This window comes from Lemur catta, chromosome 10 (assembly GCF_020740605.2).
Source record: "Lemur catta isolate mLemCat1 chromosome 10, mLemCat1.pri, whole genome shotgun sequence".
In the NCBI taxonomy this organism is placed as follows: domain Eukaryota; kingdom Metazoa; phylum Chordata; class Mammalia; order Primates; family Lemuridae; genus Lemur; species Lemur catta.
The window spans coordinates 32,593,934-32,610,210 of NC_059137.1; the positions used below are offsets into that span (position 1 = coordinate 32,593,934).

A 16,277-nucleotide genomic window follows, 5' to 3' on the forward strand; every position below is an offset into this window, starting at 1 on the left:
CACTGGCCAGAGTTTTTGAGTTACAAGATCCACTCCAGAGATTTCTTTTAGAAAAACAGTCACCACTGGCAGCACATTTCAGTGACACGGGATGGGTCGCAAAACTTGCTTACTTGTGTGACATATTCAACCTGCTCGACGAACTCAATCTGTCACTTCAGGGGAGAATGACAACTGTGTTCAAGTTGGCAGATAAAATGGCTGCATTCAAAGCCAAACTGGAATTATGGGGGCAATGAGTGAACATTGGGATTTTTGACATGTTTCAAAGATTAGCAGAGATTTTGAAAGAGACTGAGCCAGGGCCTTCTTTCTCCCAGCTGGTGCATGATCACCTATCTCAGCTTTCATAAGAGTTTGAGCATTACTTCCCAAACACAAAAGACCCCCGAACTGAGAAGGAATGGATCCTTGACCCATTTGTGAATAAGCCAGGTGAATCAACTCCGTCTGTGCTAGAAGAGGATCAGCTGCTTGAGATTACAAATGACAGTGGCCTTCAAAGTATGTTTGAGACAACTTCCAATCTCCATGCATTCTGGATTAAAGTCAAGCGGAATATCCTGAGATTGCCACAAAAGCACTGAAAAACCTGCTTTCATTTCCAGCACCCTGTCTTTGTGAAGCAGGGTTTTCTGTAGAGACAGCAACCAAAACGAGATTATGGAGTAGACTGGACATAAGCAACACACTTCGGGTGTCACCATCTCCCATCACTCCCATATGGGACCATCTAGTTGCAGGAAAACAAGCTCAGGGCTCCCACTGATTCTGCATTATGGTGAGTTATATAATTATTTCCTTATATATTGCAATGTAATAATAATAGAAATTAAGTGCACAATAAATGTAATGCGCTTGAATCATCCCCGAACCATCCCCCCACACACACTTCCCACTGGTCGGTGGAAAAATTGTCTTCCATGAAACAGGTCCCTGGTGCCAACAACGTTGGGGACCGCTGCCTTAATGTATACATCTCACTGAGTGGCTCTGCTTCTCTGACTGAACCCCAAATGACACAAAGGGGTTGGGTAAGAGGAGAAAGTGGCCTGCCACTGGATCCCAACAAAAGTCAGGGTATCAGACACAGGACCCCAGGAAGCTCTTGAGCTTCTGAAAATGGGCTCACCAGCTGCCTCGAGAAGCTGTTGGCCTCGGAACCTAAAGGAAACTAAGTCAGTCAAAAAGAAAATGGTTCAGTTTATGGAAGGCTTGAATGAGCTGGGGTCACATTAGGCCTGGTACAACTTAGATACAGCACTGTAGCTGCTGTAGACACACAGAGACACACACAGAGAGAGATGGCATCTATAGGCTTCCCTAGGCAAGCAGTATTTTTGATGGCTTTCTTTTACTCCTTTCTCCCTCCTTCAAGATGATGCTGGAAATGTCAATGACTTTCTTAAATCCTAAAAAATAATATATGTTGAGACTGAGATTCCAGGGGGGCAGCCCCTTGATAAAAGTCTCTGATTCCCTTTCTCTCCCAACTCTATCTCTGGAGAAAGACAGAGCCAGGGCAGTGAGGTGGGAGGACCCTGCATCCCACAGGTGGAAGACAGCTCCTACACCTGCAGGAGCCCACTCACGTGTGGTCCTGGGAATGTGAACCGGATCCTCCTGGCCTCAGAGGACCTGCAGAGGAGCAAGAGCAGGATAGCAACTCTCAGTCCCTGATGTGGACAGAGACTGCTCCTTGGGCCCAGGCAGAACCCTCTCAGAAGAGGGGAAGAAGAAGAGTGAGGGTAACCCTTCTGTTCACCACTGCCCTTAAGACTAAAATTGCCAAGGCCCTGCCAGCACTGAAGAGATCCCAGTGATTTTACCCAACAAAATCATGAGCAGGCTCAGGAAAAGGGCATCTATTTCAATCAAAGGAAACAAAGCAAAGTACAACAAGCAGGGCCCCCACCGGAGCAGGACGTCCACAGACTCAGATGAGAAGGTTACACAGCAGTAAGAAAAGCTCTCAAAGAGATCCAATTAGAGAATAAACAAACACTTTCTAGGTCTAAACAACATAACATTCTCATTGAACCTTTTAATACATAAACTGAAAGAAGATAGTTGTTTCTGAAAACAGATTTAGTAGTACAAGAGTATCTCACAACAGAGCAACAAATGTAAAAAGATGAAAATCACGAAGGGGAAAGATCTAAAACACTTGGAGACACTGAGTAGCATGTAATAAGCATTCCAGAAGAACAGAAAGGAATAGATAAAATCATCATAAAACCATTAATAAATAAATGAATAAATAAATAAAGATTTTTTTTATCTAAAGGAAGATAAGTTTCAATACGAAAAGAGCTTTTCCAGCCACAGATGGGACTGATTAAAGACAGAACTAGGAAACTTGACATAGTTTCAAAAGTTTTTGACTTTTGTCAAAAAGTCAAAAATTCCAATTTCTCCATGAATAATCACTGTTCATCTCCTTACAAGTGACAAAAAGAAGAAATTAGTTAAAAAAAGAAAAGAGAAACAGACTGGCATCCAACTTTTCAATCGCATACAGCAAGCTAGAATAACACCTGCATGGGAAAATAAAGATATTTGCAGGTATGCAAGGATTCAGAGGGTGTGTCACCCATATCCCCTAGCTGAGGAGCACACTTGGGAAAGTACACCAACGAAATAACAGTCAACCAGAACGATTAAGCAGAGTGGAAACACTGGTGAGCAACACTGGCAACTGTGCTTAGTGACAGCTGGCGTTTATTCCAATAGGTTGGTGCCTGTCCATATTGGTTGCTAAATGTTCTTAATATCACCTGTGTATATGTATGCATGTATGTACACACACATGAATAATGTGAATGGGATTTTTATTTAAAGTTTTAAATACATTTAGTAAAATGTGGTATATGTATACCATGGAGTTCTACTCAGCCACAAAAAACAATGGTGATCTAGCGCCTCTTGTATTATCCTGGATAGAGCTGGAGCCCATTCTACTAAGTGAAGTATCACAAGAATGGAAAAACAAGCACCACATGTACTCATCCAATTGGGATTAACTGACCAACACTTATGTGCACTTATGGTAGTAACATTCACCAGGTGTCGGGCAGATAGGAGGGGTATATGCACACGTAATGGATGCATTGCCCACCATCTGGGGGATGGACACACGTGAAGCTCTGACTCGAGTGGGGCAAAGCAATATATGTAACCTAAACATGTGTCATCTGTACCCCTGTAATATCCCGAAATAAAAATAAATAAATAAAAATAAAGTTTTAAATAAGTTTTAGACTAGGGAAAACAGAAAAGCTAAACCTAATAATATCTGTGATGGTTAATTTTAGGTGTCAACTTGACTGGATTGAGGGCTGCCTAGATGGCTGGTGGAGCATTGTTTCCGAGGGTATCTGTGGGGGTGCTTCCAGAGGAGATCGGCGTGTGGGTGAGCGGACTGAAAGACCTGCCCTCAATGTGGGCAGGTACCACTCAATGAGCTGTGGGCCCAGTGGGACAAACAGGCAGAAGAGGGGAAATTCTTATCTCCCTCCCTGCCTCCCTTCCTCTCTCTCTCTCTCTCTTTCCCCTCCCCACCTGGCTCTAGAGTGGGACACCTTTCTTCTTCTGCCCTTGGGCATCAGACTCCAGGTTCTTTGGCTTTCGAACTCTGGGACTTGAACCAGTGGATTCCTGGGGGCAGTTGGGTCTTTGCCCTCAGACTGGGGGCTGCACCAGCAGCTTCCCTGATTCTGAGGCTCCCAGACATGGGCTGAGCCGTGCTGCCAGCTTCTCTGGTTCGCCAGCTTACAGCCAGCCTATCCTGGGATTTCTCCATCTCAGTGATCATGTAAGCCAATCCCCCTAATAAATCCCCTCTCAGACATTCTACTGGTTCTGTCTCTCTGGAGAACCCTGACTAATACAACAGCCAAAGCAAAATGTTTTAAACTATTTGAGCAAGACCCAGAAATGAAAAATAAGGGGAAGTTTGAAAGTGAAGAAACAAAACATTTGTAACTATTTCCTTTCATTTTGCTGCAAGTAGAGAAGGATAGATAATTTGGTGGAAGCAAATTGGTAATTGCTGTCATAATCAGACATAAGAGATAATAAATGTTCAATGATGATTCTTGGAACTAAAACAGTAACCATTTTCAGAACTGAAAAGCAGAAATACTTCAAACTTAGCAAGAAAATAAAAGGGAATGAATAACAATTTATTCAAGCTGGCAAATTAATTAATGAATTAACCGATTAATTAATTAAAGGAAAAGAGGAAGGAATAATAAAGTAAAACACATGGAAGACATAAAATTACAAGGAAAGCTATTTATTCCCCTAAATGCAGATGGGCTGAATTCCTTTATTGAAGTACTATATATTGGATTAAAAAACAAGACACACACTTAAAAAGATAGTGAAAGAGTTAAAACAAAAGGATACCAGGCAAATTCAAAGAAAACGCATCTTAAAGCCAAAACACTAAACAGGATAAAGAAGATGGTAAGTAATGAAACTTTCTTTCCCCTAAAAATGTCACACCTAAATATAAGGCAAAAACTCAGAGAAATACAAAAAGAATTTGATATAAAAAATACAACTTCTGTGGGAGATTTTCATATGCCATTTTCAGAGCTGATAGACCTAGGAGTAAACAAAATAAACTTAACAAGAGAAGCAAGGACCTCGAAAGATATAACTACAACCAATAACATACATTAACAGTTCAAATTAACACATAGATTTAAAACTGACATTTCTACAAATGTAAACAATACATTTGCTTCTTGAACACTTAAGTATTTATAAGAATTAATCAAAAGTTGGAGTCTGTCTAATGATTCCTCAAGATTAGCGTTAGGTTTCACATTCTCAAGGACAGTACTACATTAAAAGATGCTGTATCCTTCTCAGTGCATTGTATCTGGAGGCACATGATGTTTTTCTGTCCTTCACTGGTGACATTAATTTTGATCACTGATCAAGGTGTTGTCCAATTGCCCTACTGTATAGTTTTATTTTCCCTTGCAGGTACAAAGCACCCTATGGAGACACACTTTAAGACCATACAAATATCCCGCTCCCATCAAAATTTCCTGCTAGATTTAGCATCCATTGATAATTCTTGCCTGAATCAGTCTTTATAATGATGTTTGTAAAAGGGTGACTTAACAAGTCCAGCACTCTCTCCACATTATCGGTTAGCATTAGAAAATGCCTTCATTTTTTTTTAAATGAAGACTTAAAATACACAAATAGGTATTTATCTTAAGAAACTAGAAAAAGGGAAAATAAAATAACAAAAAAAATTGAGGAGTGAATCAATAAAGATGAAAATGGAAATATTATAATAAATAGGAAAGAGTAGAAAAAATAAATAAATTAAAAATCTGTTTCTTTTAAAGACACCAACAGATAAACTGCTCACAAGCCTGGTTAAGGAAAAGAAAAAAAGAAAAAACGCAGGATTAAGAATGAGAAAGAAGATAAAGTCAGAGATATCAAAATATAAGATAGTAGTATGTGCGAGTCTATGGAAATGAATTGGAAAATCTAAAGGGATGGATAAATTTCTGCCAAATAAAGATGACAAAAGTAGACCAAAGAAAAAGCTTTTGAAAAAGCCAGAAAACAAAAAATACTTGTATGGATCAATACTTTAGATATATTAGAAATGTTATTATAATCACCACTTTTAAAAGGCACCAAACGCAGATGGTATACCCGAGCTCTATTCAACCTTTAAATAATAGATAACACTATTCCATTCAATAGAAAAAGAAAAGCTCCCCAATTCATTTTACAGTGGTAACACAACTTAGATTTTTTTAAAATATGATATTTAAAATAGAATTATTAAACACATTTATAAACATATCTAAATATTTGCATAAAATTTTAGCAACTTTAACAATCACATATCTACAAATTTAAAAATAAAATATGTGATTATAGCTAGATGCTGAAAATATATTGAACAAAATACAATATTATTTTACACTTTCCCAGTGGAAAATAAAGTTCTAAGTAGAAAACAAATAATACGAGTTTATTTACCAAAAATATACACAGTAAACATTACATTCCATCCAAATCAGGAATAATACATGGGTGGCTTCTGTTGACTTTATTATCCTTCTTCTTTGAAGAATTTAGCTAGTATTAATATAAGACAAGGAAATTAAGTTATCAAGGTGAATATTTAAAAAGAAAAGAAAACATTGAATCTATTTGCAAATCATACAATTGTAACCATTTTAACCCAAGAGTCTCTTGTAAATAACTTCTATAATTAATTAGAGAGTTTGGTAAAGTAGCTTGATTGAAGATAAATATATGAAAATTAACATATTTCCCTCTGCTAGTAATAATCACTTAGAAATGAAATTGTGAGAAACATCCAATTCTTAGTAACAATAACTACAAATGTAAAATATTTTGTAAGAACAGAACAAGGTCTATATGAAGAAAACCATAGAATCCTATTGAAGAACATATCACAAGAACTGAGCAAATATAAGGATACAATATTCATGGCCAGAAAACTTAGGATCACAAAGTGAAATTGCTCCCTAAATGAATATGTAAATGTGATGTCATTCCCATTTTAAAACTGGATAAAAACTATTTTAAAATTTATAGAGAAAGTAAAATATTAGAAAATTATAAAAAGCAAAATATGTGAGAGGTAAGTAACATGGTTTACCAGATATTTGTCACAGGAATAGACAAGCAGATCAGTGGAATACAATATAGAAATCCAGAAATATAGACAAGCATCTATGGGAAGTTGATATACAATTAAGATGATATTTCAATTCTCTTGGGGGAAAGGATCAATTATTTAATAAAATGATGGCAGAATTGATTAATAAAATAAAATACAGGTTAACTGTATTTCACACCATAAAAAATAAGTTCCATATAAAGATTTAAGGGTAAAAAAATTAAAAATGATAAATATTATAGAAGAAAATCTAGTAGAATACTGTGTAATCTGTAGGGGAGGGGACATCTTATTAGCCAAGACAGGATATTCAGATTATATGAAGGGAAATATGGGCATATTTTACTACCTAAAAACTAAAAATTTTCTGTGAACATAAAGAAAATGAGAGTCTGGAGAAATAACTTCAAAAAATATATGACAGGTAGAATGAATGTTCATAATAGTCAAAAAGCTGCTCCTTGATAATAAAACCATAAAAAAAGAGAAAAGGGGTATATGAGTAAGGATTTGATGTACAATTCATGGAAGAGGGATTCCAAATGACCAATAAACATAAGAAATGATGCTCAATCTCAAAAATAGTCATGAAAGTACAAACTAAAGCAATAATAAGACATGAGTCACTAATAAAACCGGAAAAACTTTCAATAAAAATGCCACGCTGCTGGTCATGTTTATACACTGCTGGTGGGAATATGAATTACCACATCCCTTTTGGAAAATAATCTGCCAGTATCTATTCAAATTTAAAATATAGATGTACTTGAATCCAGCAATGCTAATTCCTTAAACATTTTCTATAGAGACATACAATCTAATACACACAAAGATGTTTTGTGTAGCATGATTTATAGTGAGGGGAAACTGAAAATGGATAGCCAATAAAAAGAATGAATGACTTCTCTGTGCATTGACCTGAAGGGTTGATTAGGATGTATTGTAAAGTAAAATAGAAAAAAATTGAATTTGTAGAAAAATATCTTTAATAAGAATCCAGCTTTATAAAAAGGAAACAAAAATCCTATTTATCAGTCTATGTCTTTGTACAGTATTGTGTACAGAGACACAGACTGTGTGCAGGATTGTGCACATGAAGAAATGCATGGGGGGGAGGGGATGGATGTATGCCTACATGATGAGTGCGTTGCGCACCGTCTGGGGAATGGTCATGCTTGAAGGTGCTGACTCGGGGAGGTGGGGGGTGGGGGAGGGGATGGAGGTATGACTACATGGTGAGTGCCAGGCGCACTGTCTGGAGAGCGGACACGCTTGAGGCTCTGACTCAGGGGGATGGGCGGGACATGGACAATGTATATAACCTGAGCTTTTGTACCCCCATGAAGAGCTGAAATAAAAAAAAAAAAAGAAAGAAATGCATGAAAGGAGACACATCAGGTTATTTCTACTGGTTCAATTGATGAAGAGAAGTCAGAAGATGGAATGAGAGAGGAGAGATGATGGGGGAAGAAAGAAAAAAGACCACCAAAATGAAAACTGCCCATGTAATGATGGTGTATGGTGGTAACTGTGTATTTGTGCTTATATATTTGCTCTTTTAATGGATTAAACTTAACCACAGCTTTGTCTATTTTAAAGAAATTGGCTCTTAGATTTTGTTTCCTAATTTGCAAATTCCTACTTCTAACTTCATTATTTACTCTCTGCCATTGGATTTAATTTAATATTTTCTGTATCATTTTAAGAAGGTATGATATTGCATTTTTCTGTGCCTAAATTATTTGTTTTTATATCTACAGTTATTTGGTATTATAAATTTATTGCTGTTGCAAATGTAAATAGCACTGAAAGGAATGTCTTCGAGTAATTATTTCAGAAGTACATATGCGATTGGTTTAGTCCATTTGGGCTGCTATAACAAAATTTCTTAGACTGTGTAATTTATAAATAACAGAAATGTATTTTTCACTATTCTGGAGGCTGGAAGTCCAAGATCAAGACACCAGCAGATTTGCTGTCTGGTGAAGGCCTATTCCCTATAGATGACATCTTTTTGCTACATCCTCACATGCTGAAAGGGGCAAATGAGGTCCCCCAAGCCCTCTTATAAGGGCACTAATCCCATTCATGAGGGTGGAACCCTCATGATCTAATCACTTCCCAAAGTCCCCACCTGTTAAAACCCTCACCTTGGGGATTAGGTTTCAACATAAGAATTTTGGAGGTACACCAACAATCAGACCATAGCAATGGTATACTTTCTGAGACCTTTATACAACATAATCTTTCCAATTTCTTTCCATGTGGACATCTCAACTAAGTTTAATTCTTGGGTCACAATATTTTTCTTTCAAGCTCTATACATACTAGCTCATTGTCATCTAGAAAATCATTATCCAAAGTCTGTTTGATGGAACATTGGTTTACATAATGTTTCTGAGAAAGAATCCAACAGTCAAAAATGTTTGGAGAGTGCTTCACGTGCCATGCCCAAAATTCTAGTATTCAAACATTTAGCATGAACACAAAAAGTCTGAGAACCACTAATCTAGGACTTTATATTTGTTAAATCCTCACCTTTTGAGTTGCATAATACCTTCAGCACCGGTCTCTTACCACCTGTAACTTCATCATTTCCACACAGTGATTAGATTAAGGAGAAGGAGATTCCAGAGAATGTCTGAGGTTTATGCTGGATGCCCTGTTTTGGAAGTTCGATTTCCCAGACCAGAGATATTCTACCCTGGGAAGTAGTGGTTACCTCAGAAACCATTGCAGTATCTTTAGAGGAAATGATGCTACAAATGCCTGGAGTATAACATAATGAGAAATAATTTGGCTTATATACTCCAAATTTCAGTTTCAAAGATATCTCATAAATAAACATGTCAAACTCTACTAGAAGTTTGATCACTTTTTAAATTGAATGGTTGGTCTTTTCTCTGCTATTTCAAAAATAGGGCAACAAGACCCTCCAAGGAAATTTCCCTTTGACAGCCAATGAACCTCACACAGAAGACTTTTCTTATCTAAATTTAATTTTTCACAGAGCAAAGCAAATAATCTGATGCTTTTACCTAGTTTTTTAAAAATAAAACATACTCTCCTAATAGCAAAATTGATATCCTCTCAGTAAAATCATCATATATTCTAAAAATTTGATGAAATTTTAAAAGTTTTTCCATTAAAAAGTCCTAATTTCAGACCTAGCATTGTTGGATCACCACCAGGACACACTATAAATATTCTTTCCAATTCAGTTCATTGACTTTAGACAATTTTGGCACAGCATCAAAGACATCATCAACTTCAGTGATGGTGGCCAAAACTTTGAAAAGTAGCATTATTCCAATATATCTCTAGCCATACATCATACATAAATAAATGGCCATGCTCAATTGTGTCCTCTGTGGATTTGTTACAACTAAAAGCAAAATGAGCAATGATTGCCTCTTTTGCAAAACTTGAAGCTCGGTATCTTCAACTAACACATCAATTTGACACTTGACTATAGAACTAAACAGAATAAAAAGACATTTTCTGGTATTTTATCTCAATTTTATCTCCAAGTAATATTTTGGCAGTATTGCAAATGCAATATTTGAGGAGAATGTCTCCACCAGTGCAACATTTTTAAAAATTATTCTTTGTGCTTAAAGGGGCTATTTCATAGAACATTTTCACTTTTGTGAAAATGATCCAATATTATGTGTTACATGGAAACATAATTTGCACAAAAATCCACTATCTTTTAAATGAGGTCAATATGATGTCACTTTAATGATATTCAATTTGAGAGATTCTCAGTGCATACTTGCTCTTCATTTTTAAACCACTGACTTGAAGGAAGTTGGACTTCTTACTTTGCAATGTGTATGTACTCCTATGTATTAGTTATCTATTGATGCATATCAGGCTGAATTATAATGATCTTTCCCTTGTGAGTCCTTTGATCTCTTGTTTGGTTGCCTGAGAGGCTTTTCTTTATCTTTAAAGTCTAATAGTTAATAGAACATGTCATGGAGTTGACCTTATGAGTCAATTTTCCCAGGTACCTAAAAAACTTTTTCCATATGTAGATGCTGGTCTTCTTTTATTTCCAGAAAGTTTTCTTGAATTATAGTTTTAAATATTCAATCTTTTCCATTGTTTCACTGGCTTCAGGGACTCCAATTATATGTATATTGATTCTCCTTTGCCTCTCTTCTGTTACAAACACTTTCTCTCTGACCCTTTTGACCCCTTACTTTATCTTGTTTTCATTCTCTTGGTTATGTTCCTGCCTTTCTTCAGTTCCCCAATTAAAGTTTTTATTTTAGTCTGCTCTTTCTTGGAGACCTTGAAATTTAGTCTTGATTTCTAATATGATTTTGTCTTTTACTTACATTTCTTTCCTGAATTCAATCAATTCTCTCTGATTCCTAATTCAAAGGTATCCTTTTATGTCCGTGTATCAATGTAGAGTTTCTTTATAGGATGGCTTTTTGTTGTTGTTTTTCTGTTTTGTTTTGCCTTGTTTTTGTTGGGGAAGGAATTGTCTGTCCTCCAATTTTTTTGGTTATCGGTTATATCGTAAGACTCTAAAATTTCCCCTTTACTTCTTTTTCCCTTTGCCACCAAATCCCCCAAAAGCACCCCTCCCTTCCTTTTCACATTCTCTTCCCTCAGAAGCAATGGCTTTTGGAGACTAGCATCTCAACAAATAGCATGCATTTTTAAATTTCTCCTTATAGCAGTGCTCTGATCTACCAGAACTCTTCAGTAGTTTCCAACTCAGGGTAGACTTTTCCTTTTTGGCATATTTTTCCTTTATAGATCAGTAATAAGCCTGCCACCATCTCCCCTCTTCTCTCTTCTCCATTGCATTTCCCCTGCTGTCCTTGTTCTTCATGAGGCTAACAGACAAAGCATAAAAGACAACTTGGTTGGAATTTGATGTTTTTTATCTACTTGTAGGTAAATTTAAAATTTGGGTATTCCCTTTCTTCTGGTTATGCTAAAGTCATGGATTTTGTGTGGTTATATTTATTTATTTTTCTTGTTGTCCTGTATTATTTTGAGAGATTCAGATTTTTGTGGCCATCATCTCAGCTATGCCTAGTGCTAATTTAGAATGCTTTTTTACTATATCTTTTGTGTTACCCCCATCAACCATAAAGATTTGACTGTCATACTTCCTGTAGTTTTTACTAAAATATATTGGCAATTTTGTGCTTTCTGGATATACAATTATAATATTGAATATGCTTTTCAAGCTACATACCTTTCAGCCTATGGAATCTATTTATCCACCCTTACCCTGCCACCCTAAGTAAAAATCTCCACTTTCCCCACTCCTTGTTTTCTGAGAATCACTATTCTAGCTATGACACAAATCTATATAATGTACATAATGTAGAATCTGTAGGTGATAGGACACCAAAGCCCTGACGTGGTCAGCAGGGAAACGCCTCAGAGTGATTAGTCCTAGAGCCAAAGGAGTTCATAAACCTCCATGACTTTAGGCAGGAAAACATGAAACCCTATGGATGCTGGAAAAAGTTATGCATCAGGTCAAAGTAACACCCACTGTGCCCACCATCAGAGGTATTAGCATCAGAACATGACAATTTACATATTATTATGAGGGAAATAAAAGCACAGACCATTTTTAAGATGAAAAGTGGTGAGAAAATGATGATATATGTATGGGATAAGTCAAAACAAATGCCATATATAACTTTAGTTCTCATATAACTTTACAGCAATGTGTCCACATCAATAACTTGTAGAGGGTCATTTTAGACTTAGCAACAAATAAATCTCTGAACAACTTTTCAAAATCCAATCTCTTGGTTGATGGAGGAGCCTCTAGATTCATCTCAGTCCGAAAAATTTTTCTCCATTTCTAAACCACCTTATTTTCCATTTTTATACTTTTTCTTATGATCTTTTATCATGAAAGATTTTTGCAAACCCTACAAAGAAGATCAAAGGGATGTTGGAACAGTGGGACCATAGAGCTACAGGTTAGGCCTATAAACTATCAGGCATAGTCTTATCACGTAATATTGTACCCACCTCATTTCTTTATCTACCATGGAACTGAATATTATGAATCATACCTTTGGCCCCTTTTCAACCTGTTCTAACCATTGGCAGTTATGCAAGTCAGTATCCCAACTGACAGACACTGAGGTTTTTGTTGTTGTTGTTTTGGGTTTGGTTTTGGTTTGGCTTTGCCTCTAAAATAGGTCTGAAAGCACAGTCATAGACCTGGACTTTAGGTCCTCAGATATGAAGCTGCCCAAACAAAGTACCCCACCAAGACCTTGTCCCAGATTGGTACTATCTCTGGTCTCCTTGTTTGTGTCTCTAATAAATAACTCTGTCTTACAACACCCTAGCCAGGGCAACACTGAAACATCCTTCCTATTTAAGAGATGTAATTCATCATCTGATGGGGTCGGATGCAAATTATTACTCATCAGGCACTAAATGACATAGGTGAGTTGATGCAGGACAGCAGGGAATAATGGGAAGATAAAAGGATTGGAGGGCAGGAGTCCTAGCCCCTGCTCTGCCATTGGCTCACTGTTTAACCCAGGCAAGTCCCTGCCCTGTTCTCTGGGCCTCAGCTTCCCCATCTGACCTGGATGATCTCTGGGGACCCTAGCAGCTCAGAGGAACTCAGGCCTCTCCTAAAACGGACTTGCATTTTATAATGAAAGCCTTGTAGGCCTCATGGAGTAATGCCTGCACAGGCAGGAGAAAAGAGTGGTCTCAGAGGAAGGAGAGCTGAATGCTCACCGCCTGCTCAGGCAGATGAGAGAGGGTGAGTGAGCACTTGCACTCACCTTGGCCTCTAGTTCATGCCAAGCGGTCAACCAAACTCTGCTCGGACACTACCACAGATGGTGACTTCACTCCCTCTCAAAGCAGCCCCTTTTGTTTTGCATGTTTAAATGCAGTAGAGATGGAGAGAATCAGGTACTTTCAATAGATATTCACAGGCTAAAGTGACAGGAGGGAGGTGTCAGGGATGAAGCCTAGCTTTCCGACTCGTCAAAGTATATGGATGGTGTTCCACTTAGGAACAGGCTGGGGTCGGTGTGGGAAGATCATGAGGCAAGCTGGATATTCAGATCCAGAGCTCAGATGTAATCATCGAGGTAGACGGTATGATATAAAAAGGAACAAAGAGGGCTGCAGATGAAAATCTGAAGAACACCAACATTGAAAGGGTAAGTAGATGAGGAATTGCTTGGCAACCAGAAAGGTAGGGGAGGGTGGCATATCAGAAGCCACCCGAGGAGGGTCTTGGGAAAACCAAGTTGTCTGTGTTGTCAGTGCTGTCAAAGCATCAGAGAAGACAAGGAGCAGAATGTCCACAGGATGCAATCAGGTGGAGTTGATTGGTGATTTGTTAAGAACGATTTCTGTAGACTGGTGGGGCTACAAGTTAGAGTGGAGGAATTAAGGCCTGAGTGGGAGGTGAGGAAATGGGACAGTAAGTGTAGACACTCTGTGAATGCACCTGGCTGTGGGAGGAGGGAGCTAGGATGGGATTGATAGCTTTCTTGAAGGAGAAAGGGTTTGCCATTGTCATGTGTCAATGGGATGATCCAGTTGAGAGAGAAACAATGAATAGACAGGAGACAAAAGGCTACTGAGAGTTCCTTAGAAGGCAGGAGAGATGCAATCCAAAAAACAGAGGGAGAGACTGCCCAGTACGTGCTTCCACATTCTCAGAGCTGAGTTTCAGCCAGGTTATCTTGTATAAGTGCATAGCTGGTTTTTTATTTTGTTCTGTTCATAGCACTACAGAATTATAAGATTCCAATTTTGCAATTTCCTTTACATGTATATTGTCCTGTCTTCACATCTCAAAGTTATTCAATTCCTGTGAAACATGTTTAAAAGTATAACCAACATCTACAAAAGTTATGATACCTGAAGAAACAGTGTATTTATTCAAAATTTAGATATTTTGGGGAAAGAAAATCCAGAAAACTGTTTTGGTATACTTTGCCAGAATATTCTCCAACCTCATCTTCTGAGTGACTGAAAGAAATCCAAATGGAAAATAAGACATCAACACTTTGTGTTGATCATCAATCAGCCTTCGTTTCCTTCAAAGAGGAACTGTTGGGCCAGCTCTGGTCCTCAGGTCATTACCTTGTGGCCACACTGGCCAGTCGACTCCTAACAAAGCCTCCGACTATTGGTCAGTTACTCCCTCCTTCACTGGTAGTTAATAGAACCTCACGTAGAATTGAAAACCATTCTCACAGCACAAAAGAGGGAATGGTGTCTCCATGGGGATCTTCACTCAGAAGAGTGACTTCCCTTCCAGTGGAGCACCACAAAGCCCCTGAAGCACTCTCTCCTTCCTACCAGGGTACTATGACTCATTTTCCCACAGCCCATTCATCTAGAGATACCCTCTCTGTTCACATTCGCCAAGACTCTTCATGTAATACACAGAGAAAAAGACCACAGGGACATGTGGATAATGAATACAAACCTAGCCCTGCATCTGTAAACCTTAGATTCATAGAATCTGAGGGGATTCAAGGGACCATGGGTTAGTGGGGTCATCCAGTCCAGTCTCATCCATGGGAGAAAGGGGGGTCTCCTCAGCAGCTTCTCTAACAGTGGCACTATGGCCTCTATCTGAACCCTTCAGGTGACAAGGGGATTCTACCTTACAAGGTTGACACAAGAGAGGACAGGACGCTATCTTTGGATTTCTAAAGAGTTCTCCTTAGGAAGAGAGGCCTGACCCCAAGGGCAGAAATAGGAACCTAGAATAGAACCTCAAAGGAGCAGACTTGGACTTCACATGAAGAAGAAAAGTTTAAGAGACAAGGCTGATCTCACTGTCTCATCTGCAGTCATTCTTCCTGCTTCCTTCAGATATGGAGGGGCCTCCTGCCCACCCTGTGTGTGATCCACTGCGATTGCTGGAAAAGACTGCTGGTACTGAGCCAAAACAAATCCGGGAGCTTCCAGTGGGTCATCCTTCTTCACGCTCATGGAGAATAGTGGCCATCCCATCCTGTTCATAAAAAGAAACCTTCTGAATTCTGTAACTGGGTCATGTCCTACCTTAAATGAGCTTAACAAGGCCAAAGAGTCCCATATCCACCCAGAAGACCAAAGAGAGAAAGAATACTGAGGCCAGAGCCCTTCCCTGACTGTGACTGCTGACAGCAGGGGATGCTGGGAACTGGGGCTGCGTCTCAGCTCTGGCAGCTGTCAAGGCTCAGCCCCCAACAGCAGGGCCCCTGCCAACCCAGCAGAAGCACAGAGCTTGATTCCAAGGGTCATATTTTTGTTTACACAGATAGGATCAGACTTCACCTAAAGTCCTGCAAGCTGCTCTTTAAAGTTATGATTATGGATATTATTAATTTTTTATTATTGTGAACATCTTTCCCCATCCATACATAGAAGTCTACCTCATTCATTTTACAAGCTGCGTATTATTCCAATAAGTGGGTGCACATAATTTATTTAAGTAATCTGTTCTTACTGGACATCTGACATATTTCCAACTCCTTCCAAAACCATGGTGAAAATTCTTATGCACATATTTGTGCCCACTTCTGTTAGTGTTCTCTAGAATATGGGAATACCT

At 38.3% G+C, this 16,277-nt stretch overlaps 1 long non-coding RNA gene across 1 annotated transcript; it reads right to left on the reverse strand.

The window, feature by feature from the left end:
- Positions 1-4,589: 4,589 nt before the first annotated feature.
- Positions 4,590-15,645, reverse strand: LOC123646256. The gene is made up of 3 exons (XR_006737841.1): positions 15,518-15,645; positions 6,025-6,123; positions 4,590-4,611 (listed from the first exon to the last, which is right to left on the reverse strand). It is a non-coding gene; the product is annotated as an uncharacterized LOC123646256 (long non-coding RNA).
- Positions 15,646-16,277: the final 632 nt, after the last annotated feature.